Source organism: Zosterops lateralis (assembly GCF_965231275.1).
Source record: "Zosterops lateralis genome assembly, chromosome: 15".
In the NCBI taxonomy this organism is placed as follows: Eukaryota; Metazoa; Chordata; class Aves; order Passeriformes; family Zosteropidae; genus Zosterops; species Zosterops lateralis.
The window spans coordinates 14,298,156-14,308,318 of NC_139775.1; positions in this window are offsets into that span (position 1 = coordinate 14,298,156).

Below are 10,163 nucleotides of genomic sequence, written 5' to 3' on the forward strand. Positions count from 1 at the left end.
CACGGAAGCTGAGTAAATGGGTGGTGCATTCTGACTTCCTTGCAGTGGCCAGGTTGGTTTTGTGTTCCTTCTGAAATTGTTATTCAATTTATTCATATCACTGAGAGGATTTCATACCCCAGATGAGATGCACAGATTAAATAAACAAGTAAGCAGTAGAAGATCTTTTTATGTGACTCAAGAGGGAGGATAAATCCCAGTCCGGATGAGTGGGAATCTCTGACTCCCCTGGGACCAGGATTTTACTTGCAGGCTTTATGATTGTCTCATTGGAGTGATTTTTTTTTTTTTTTCTCTTTTTTTTGCCAAAAGCAATGCAGAATATTCCACTTATCTGACAAAATGTCTGCCACCAGGAGGTGGCTTCACTCAAACAGACATTTCTTTAAGATGAAGACAAACTTAAAATTTATTGCTCATTCCATTCATAACCAGAAGTTCTCCTGGCTTGCCAAACTGCTGAATCAGCTTGGGTACCTCACCCTTGAGTCAGCACAGCCCAAAATAGAAACTTGCTCCATTTCCGAAGAGAGGAAGTGCCACTGTTGTCTGCAAATACAGCCACATCTGACATGCTTTTATAGCTACAAACAGTGCAGGGCTTTGCATGGCACTCTGCTGCTTAAAAAAAAAAAAAAAAAAAAGGAAGTAAAAGGCACTTTCTTACTCAAAATAGCAGTGTTGGGGTTTAGGGTTGCTATGAGTGGGACTGTGTGGATGTGGAAGTCCCAAAGAATAAAGAGCAAGAGAAGTGTTTTACAAGTGGCAGTCATTGATGTCACCTAGCCCAGCATCAAGCTCCCACTCCACCTGCTTGCAGTTTCTCAGGACATACAAATTGGGGAGACATGGGACAGCCTATAACCAAACTGAAGCAAAGTCTTAAGCCATTAGAAAATAATGGCAAGAAAATATGGTAGAAGCTCTAAGACACTGACTGGAGATCAGCTACCAGCATTCCCAAGGTAGAGCTGAGTCAGTCCTGCTGCCGTGAGGTAACTCTGCTTTATAGCACAACACAAAACAGCAAAAACCTGGGGAAATGACCAAGAGCAGCAGTCAAATAGTGGGAAGGGACACTAAAGTCATCAGTAGGTGGAAGGCAGTGAAAAGGCACATATAAACAGTCCTGTGTGATACAAATGAGGGAGGATTTTCTGTGGCTCCAAGGCAGGACAAGAAGTAGAAGAATGAGGATAATGTGAATTCACTCTATCTGCCCTTCTCAAGCCCTGCAGTTTTTTCTCTTGCAAATGAGCATCTGTGGTTTTTGGCATACTACAAGAGGACCCCCATTGTCAAGCAGCACTGGGGTTTTCCTTCCCATGGGTGCTCCTGGTTTTCCTTTCCTGCATGCTGCAGGATGGTGTCATGTTCTTCCTGGTCCAAGCAAACTACTGCTTCTGGTGCTTCCATCAAACGTGTCTGAACTGGCCATTCCAACACACAAAAATCAGTAGCTGCTTTCAAACCATGGGCAGACGAGATGTGATCCTTGGCACAGGATTTTCCTGCAGTACTATGGAGGAAACTGTAGATATTTTTAAAAATTGTCATTTCTGCAACAGGTATGAAGATTGCAACACACAATTCTACCATTTGAGGATTTTTATAATGATGCAGTTGCAGATTGAAACATGTTTTATATTTAGTGTTTTGGATTATTCAGCTGAAAAGAGGTGAAGGTGAAGATTTACAGGGGTAATTACAGGATTATGCAGTCACCTCATGCACACACTGCAAGTTTGGGAGGAATACCTGCTGCAAATCCACAGAAAGCCCCAGCTAAGGAACTGCATGTGCCACGAGCAATTACACAGCGTAAAACTTCGTGAAACATTTGCTCTGTGTGCACCAGGCCCTTTTTATATTTAGATTTCTGGGAAGAAGAGAATTGCTGGGGCATTTTTGTGACCTGATCCCTCGTCTTGGTTGATCCGTGGTGGAAAGGTGACCCCGAGCACGGCTGAGCTGGGAATGGATCTGGTGAGAGCCATGGCTGTCTGAGCCAAGCAGAGTGTTCCCAACTGCATCCCTGAATAGATCCACTTGCTCTTTCCCTGGCTCTATTTTAGCCACAAATCTGTTATTCTGTCCTGAGGGTGTCAATGTTTTATTAAAAAATAACCAAACTCAGTAATATTGGATTATTTCTGGTGGTTTTTTTTTTTTTTTTTTTTCCCTATAAGGGTAGAAATGAACATTCTTCTCATCTATATCTAGGACTTCACCTGTGTGGCTGCAACTCCAGTGACATCCAAAAACATACATGACTCTCACTCCTTCAGTGAAGCAGATATATCTCAGCAACTTAGCAATGATATGACAAGTATGAAGTGGAAGGCATTGAGAAACTATTATGTAAGTTTTCAGTTTGTATTTTAAGATAATTTCAACACACTTTTGTGCAGAAAAGAGCTTGTAGCTTGTTCTCAAGCTTGAAAAAAGTTCACTTCTGTCTACAAACAGAAGAACCAGTCGTTACTTCAACTTATTGTTGTGGTGGTAAGATTGAGACTTGGATGAAACAAAAAAAAATTCATACAGAGGGATTTATAGAATCAAACAATCATGGAATGGTTTGGGTCAGAAGGGACTTTAAAGATCATCTCATTCCAACTCCTTGCTGTGGCAGGGACACCTTCTATTAGACCAGGTGGAATGTGAAAGCAAACACCTTCCAAAAACATGTTTCAAACTGAGCATGAAGGCATGTTTGTGCCATGTGCCTTGTTCTGTTTCCAGAGGAAACAAAATAAGGACAAAATGTTGCTGAGAAGACTAAAAACATAACACTTTGGCAGAGGTGGTTATCACATCGTCCAGGCATTTGTACCTGTGGTGCTGCCCTGACAATTGTGGTGTATTGTGGAAATAAAGTGTGAAGTCACTCAGGACTGGGTCCTGCTGGTTGTGGATGAGGCAAGTACATAAATACTCTTTGACTGAGGTAAGAGGGAATGCTTGCTTCTACAGGGGAAGGGGAATAGTGATTCTGAAAACTGAAAACACAGCAGATGTTTGTTAAAAGAGGGAGCTGGGGAGCAGGACAAGGTAGCACATAGAACACAGTGAAGGGTCACAGAGAGAGAAATGCTACAATCCAGCATTTTTTGGCTAAATGTTACTAGGATTTTATAAACCAGGAATCTCCTTGAGTTGGGTGAATGGGAGAACCGACAGTCACTTTTAATAAGCAAAAATCACACCCCTGTGCTTTGTGGCACGTGTTAAACTCTCAGTGGAACAGGCAGGGAAAATCCCATGACAGGCTTTCCAGCAATTTCCCATCAAAGGTTTCCTCCAGACTGCAGCTTCCAGAAGCTCTGAATGATTTGTACCTGTGAGAACTGCTCAGAGGTTGTTTGGTAGATTCAGAGAGATGAGTTATTCACCAAAGGGAACTTGGTACAGACCATGCTAATATGTGGGATCTCAGACCTAAAACTGTCCCAAAAAAAAAAAAAAGCAACCAAACAAGCCCATTGTGTGACTAACATGTTCAGTCAAAACATCTCATTTATTAATGTTAAATTCCTGGGTGGCTGGGGAACCTGTTCCTGAATAAGCTACAAAGCTGAAGCCTGACTGAAAATATTAAGGTAAGGTATCCCACCATCTTCAGCTGAAGGATTTTCCACACTTCTGCAGTGATTTTGGGAGGCAGAGATATGGCCAGGGAAAGAGAAAAGGCTTCAGCCATGCACCAGGGAAGTGGGGTCAGAGAAGCTGATTGATTGTGCCAAGTGGCTTTTTCCTGTCTGCTCATTTTACCATCCTTGTTTCCATTCCTTCCTCAGCTTTGTCTCTGTTGAAAGCAGGGAAAATATTTTATTCCTCTTTCACGGTTGTAACACATATTCATTGTCTCATTCTATTATAACTCAAATAACCATTGCCATGTTTGATTTTTTTATTTGGACCATTTAAACTCTTAATGAAGAATGTGTCCTTCATCTGGATCTCTTTCTTCCTTTTCTCATTGCATTCAGTTCACAGTCAAGTCCCATGGACTGCTTTAGAGACACTCTGAGTGGAGGTGTCTGGACTTTTACCCAATTTTTCCTCCTGCCCTGTCTCACCCCTCGTTGCTCAGACCAGGAGGCACCAAGTCCATCACTTTGCTACAGCCTCAAACTCCTCCTTCCAAGCCAGAAATGTGGGCAGGGCTCTTGGAGAGATTATCATCTTAATCTCAGCCTGAGTGCAAACCAGCCCACAGCCCACCTCTATCCCTAGATGAGCAGGATGTTTCTTTCTCCAACAGAACAGAGCTTCAGGTGGCCATTGCCTGGAGCCCACCACCTCTGCACTGCTCAATGTCCTAGGAGAGGATGCAGATGTAAAAATTTTTGGCTGAGGTCTTAATTAAATTGTATAATGAACACACAGGAATGGAGGATGTCCCCAGCAGTGTGGGGCTGACAGCAGGGATGGCCTGGGCTGCTCCATCCTCCTCCTGCATCTCAAGGCAAAGATGTGGCAAACACCATGGACTGAAAGAAGTCCCTTTTATAGGCCTCAAGTCTTACAGAAAATAAAGAGATACAGGGCTGAAGAAACCTCTTAGGCTGAAAAAGCATTCAGTGTTTCTGCAGAATAGGGAGAACACAAAACTTCACTTACCAATAGCAGCCAAATCTACTGGACTGTGGGGTTGGAAGACTTTTATGTCTAGCAAGTAATAACTGTCTTTAATTAGCTTTGTTTACATGATAGATGTCAATGTCAAGCTCTCTCAGTGAAAAGGGCAGAGTGTCCTTAGTGGGAAATGTGATTTTTGAAGCCTGACAACATAAAACCAGCAGAAAGGTTTGTGCTCAGACTGCTGGGGAGAAAAATCACCTTTGGCTCAACAAAACAGGAAGGATTTCAAGCCCACAGCAGAAATTTTTCAAGAAACTAATGAAAATGGAGGATTATAGTTTAAACTGTTTTGCAATCGCTGGCCTCAATCCTGCAGACACTTTTCACACACACTCAACTTTATATCTGTGGTTGGTTTTGCTGACCCTCATGGGATTATTGACACCTGGAGATAGAAATGAAGGCCAGACTGTTTCCAGAACAAAGTTTAAACTATAGCATTTTAATCAAAAAATGACATTATATCAAGGTCTGCATAATCGGCTCATTGGGATCCTTTATGTTTGGAAAAAAAAAAAAAACAAAAACCTGAGAAATTCAGGAATTAAGATTCATGAGGTGGTCTCAGATCTGTTCCCTTTTGGTGTGAATAGGACCTTTTGTTATGCTGGATCACAGCACTGGGTCACAAAACTTATTCAGCAAATATTAAAAAAGCTCCACCTTGAATGCACACATGCAAATACTGTCTGCATTTCTTTCCTCTCTAAAAAAGTATGTTTGGCCACTACCTGAGATTGAAGGGTTTCCCCTCATCAATAGAGAGCAACTAATTGGGAAAAAAAACCCCTGGTTTATAATTTTAATTTTTTTTTTTTCCTATCTTGAGAGTATTGTACCTGCAATGAAACAACTTCTTGAAACCCCTGTAACGGGACTAAATCCCCTCTGCAAGCTGTGGTTCCACTGTTTCTCAGGCTGTTGGTGCAGGAGCCAAACTGCCATTGGGCTGACTCACATTTTGGCATTTTGTGTTTATATACGTGATGACGATGTTTGCAAGCAACAGGGGAAAAACCCTGTGTTCATCAGCACTGTGATCCCAGCAATACCTTTCCCTCCTCAGCTGCATCAGCAGAGCCCTGGGATGTGGCCAGAGCCACAGTTTGCTGTGGGCAACTCTGCTGTTGTCACCACTCTTTACCACTCAGCACCACAGTCCTCACTTTGCATCCCAAACCTCCAGCTGGCTGCCCCAGATCTACCCAAATTTAGGCACATCTGGTTCCCCTCTGCCCTGTCCATCCATCCTGACCCTCTGTGATTCTGCCAGCATCTTTCATGGCTCTGGAAAGCCAGCTGGGGCACTCAGGAAACCTTTCAGATGATCTTTATCCCCCCCAGGTCTAAAATTTTCAATGTAGTATTCCTGGTGCCGGTATTGTCCTTGACACTGGGTTTATTTTTATCTCGCTGCCCCTTTTTATCTCAAACTCCCTTACCCTAAGTCTTATCTTGTTTTTTTTGGAGGCTTTAAAGACCTGACAGGGACTCTGGCCACACAAGGACCTGGCAGACCTGACTGTATGTGGCTGTCACTCCCACCTGTCTCTCCTGGCGTTCCCTGAACTTTAACTGCAGCTTTTGGCTGCATCACAGTCCTGTTGGTCGCTGGGGAGAGGCAGAAGAGGTTGTCCCTTCAGGTCCTGACACAATGGTTCCTCCCAATGTCCTCTGGCTCAGGCTGACCCATCACCACCTGCCCCACCTCTGACATCCTGCCTCATCCTTTTCCAGGTGAAGAACCACAGCTGGAGTAAACCAGGGGGACAATGCCATGGGAAAACCCTATCCTGGGATGCAATAACCCCTCAGCTTGTTCAGCTTTGCCACATGATTGTGTTTGTTGGCACAGCTCTGCCACAGAGCTCAGACTGTGCTGGGCCCTGCAGGGTTAGAAGCTGGGCTGGCTCTCCTGGAGCATTTGGCTGTCTGTCATCATTGACCTAAGCTGGAGCAGGTCTCAGCTGCTGAAAATCCCATCCAGATCTGCTGCAAAGTGGAAATAATTTCTTAAATGCTTTATACTGGGGCAGTAGCACCCCTTCCTCTTGCAGAAGCATTTGGATTTCTGCCCATGGAGAGGACCAAAAAGAGCATCAGGATCCAACTAGGTGAGCAGATACCCAGAGCACAGTCTTGATTTTGGCTGGGGTTGGGGCTGCAGCTGCAGCTGACATGAACTCTCCATCGGTGACAGTGGGTCAGAGGCAGCTGGGGCTCCTTTCCTCCCCTCTCCAGCCCTCGCCTTTGGGAGTTGTGGGCAGGATTAAGGAGAAAAAGCAATGTATGGGTCATGGGAAGAGGGAAAACAGAAGCAGCTCAGCCAGCCGAAGAGGAAACAGGGGACACAGATGTCTGTGGAAAGCTGAAGCCACTTACAGAGGATGCGTTTACTTGTATTTCCTTCCAGTAGAGCTTAATTGCAATGTTTTTTAATGACAGGTAGGATGGGAGCTGGGCTTCTGCCTAAGCACTTCTGCGTCCTGCATAAAAGTGCTGAATTTAATATTAACAGCAATTAATCACAGCTACCGGGAAGCAGCCGGCAACATTCCCTGCCCTGGGAGTGCTCACTTTGCATGTTCAGCCCCACCAACTCCCATCCCCAGGCAGATAGCACTGGAAAGTCATAAGGAAGCAAGAGCCTTCCCTGTGCTGCTGAATTTTGATCAGGAGCTGAAGTGGAGGTGGCACCAGCACCCCCTTCCCCTTCCCATCAACAGCCTTTGATGGGAATACAGGTGGGTTTGGACACCTCTTGTCTCTCTCATGGGTAGGAATTGGCCACTTGCCACCATCTCACCCACATTCCATTTTCCCTGCCTCTGCCCCAAAAGGCTACTGGGATGATTTTAGATCAGAGCAGTCAGGGTGGGTTGCAGGTTTGCCGGGTTGCTGATGGATATCTCCTGTTGTGGATACCCTGACTCCTTCTCTCATTAGCAGCACTAATTGCTCATTGCATGTTTTGCACAGGTACATGAGGATTTTGGAACAGCTTATCTTTGCATCCTGTAATTAAATGACCACTAATGAATGCATTAGAGAAGGAGTGGCTGAAGGCTCCAGCCCGTGCTGGGCATTCATAAAATAACTGCTGGGAATTCACTGTGATGTGGCACCAAGTTGCTGCCTGGGCTACAGCAGCTCCTGGCCAGGGACAGCAGTGTGTGAGCACCCTGCCATCCCTCTGGCCTCTGCTCTGCTTAAAGGTACCCCCAGGCCCTGGCCCACCACCCACCCCCCTCAGTTTTTCAGGGGTAACATTTGCTGGACACCTCATGGAGTGAAAATCCCCTTCCCAGGGCTCCAGGCTGCCTTGGCTCCTCTGATATAAGTGCCCTGAATATGATGTAAGTGTACTAAAGCAAGTGGTGATCCCTTGGGGCCAATATCCAGGCTTTTTCCATCTCCCTCAAGCAGACAGTCCTTTTGGACATTCCATTTCCCAAGGCAGACAGTTCCAGAAGTGAGCTTGCTCCCCTTCCTTCACCCTGTCTCCTCCAGGAAACACCAGTGCTACATGCAAACCCCAGATCTGGGTCTGAACCCCTTTGCAGCCTACAAATCCTCCTCCCACAGAGATGTGGGGATGTGGCATTTGGGGACACAGCTTGATGGTGGTCTTGGCAGTTCAGGATTAACAGCTGGATTTGATGATCTTAGATGGCTTCTCCAACCTGTGATTCCATTGGTGTCAGCCAAGGGAAGTGCTCCCAGAGCTCCTGCACACTATTCAGGACACAGCTTTATTTGCCTTCCTGGTTCAGTGTCCTGCACATCTTGGGCAAAATGTGTTGATTTTCTTTCTGCACAGACACAAACTGACTGCAGTGTTCTTGAGATGAGGTGTCTGTCCAACATGTCCTGAATCCACACACTGCACATCCACACTTAATGTCAAAACTCTTCCAACTCCAAGCCTGAGTCTAGACCCTGTCCTGGGAGGGATCCCAGAGGGTTGGGGTCTGTGCAAGCCAGAGTGCTCTTGGGGCTGCATGAAGTTCCACACACCCAAAAAGGAGGGACTTACGTGGAGGAGGTGTTTTGTTTGCTCTGTAAATGGCAGCTTGAACCAGTCAGGCATCTGCTGCCAGCAGGGAGAGTGACAGCCCCAGCTCTGTAGGGGACAACCAGGTGGGCAGAGTTTTGGGACCACCTGGGCAGGGAGTGAGTGGCTTCATAAATATGTCCCAGCCACTGGGATCTTGCAATTGCAGCACAGGGAGTTTTGGGGGGCAGGTTTGGAAGGAGTTTGGCCCCAGCCTTGGATGCACGGGAAGAGCAGAGAACAGACTGGGTGGGGACCTCCATGGTGCAGCAGGCAGAGCACCAGGGCTCCCCCCAGCTCCCAGCAGACCTTTCCAAAAGCTTTTACTTTTTCTGATAATTGGATCCTGGATATTTTCATGCCTGCAAGAGATGCCACCAAAGGGCTGAGGTGGTGGAGGACAACCAAAAGGGACTGTAAACCCCTCTGGTGTTTGAGAAACTTCAGGAGACCTTTGGAAAACTTGGTGGGAGCACCCTGGGCGCTGGCAGGATCCGGCCGCCGCCAGGCTCTCGGCAGCACCGGCAGCTCTTCCCCAGCAATGTCACTATGATAAATGTTTGTCTTTTCCATCCAAGAGATACAGCAGAGCTGCTGCCAGCACCACGTCTCAGTGGAATTGGGGTTCACACTGCCAGGAGCGTTACCGGCTCATGATTCACATCTTTACAGCAGCTTTGGAAGGAAAATGTGCTTCTTGCCAGGCAGACCTTCATGCACGTCGAGATGCCGCAGTTTTTCCAGACTTTCCAAAGGAAGCCACAGCCAAATGAGACATTCCTTCTCTTCTTCCAGCTTTCTTGGAACAATCTTCTTTGATTAGTGAGTGAGACAGATAGTTGGAAAGAAAGACAGACAGACAGGCTGGGAATAGGGTTATAATGAGCAGTTTGCATGAGCCCCAGTCGCCGGTGGGAGGGGACCTCCATCCATCCATCACTGGGTGGCTGCTGAGAGCCCCTGCTGTAAGCTGTGGTCCCCCAGCCCTTTGTCCTCCTCCATGGTCCCCAGCCCCTGTCCTCCTCTATGGTACTCTATTCCTGCCCTCCTCCATGTCCCCAAATCCCTGTTCTCCTCCATGGTCCCCAACTCCTTGGAGGAGGACAGATCCCCCTCTTTCCTCCATGGTCCCTGACCCTCTGCCCTCTGCTAGGATCTCAACCCCGCCTGTCTGCCTCCATGCTCCTCAAATCCCTGCCTTCCTCCATGATCCCCAACCCTCTGCCCTCTGCTGTGATCCCCAATCCTGGGTTCTCCTCTGTGGTCCCTGGCTCCTGCCTTCTGTCATGGTGCCCAGACAGCATCTGCTGAGGCAGGTGGGATCTGTCTCACCTCACTGCCCTGAGGCACACAGCAAAGGAATTGGGGTTTGCTTTGCCTGTTGGGCCTATGGCACAAGGAGACAGGTTAGAAAAGCAGCCAAATGACTCAGGCATGGCTGGCAGGTCCTGTGCAAGGGACA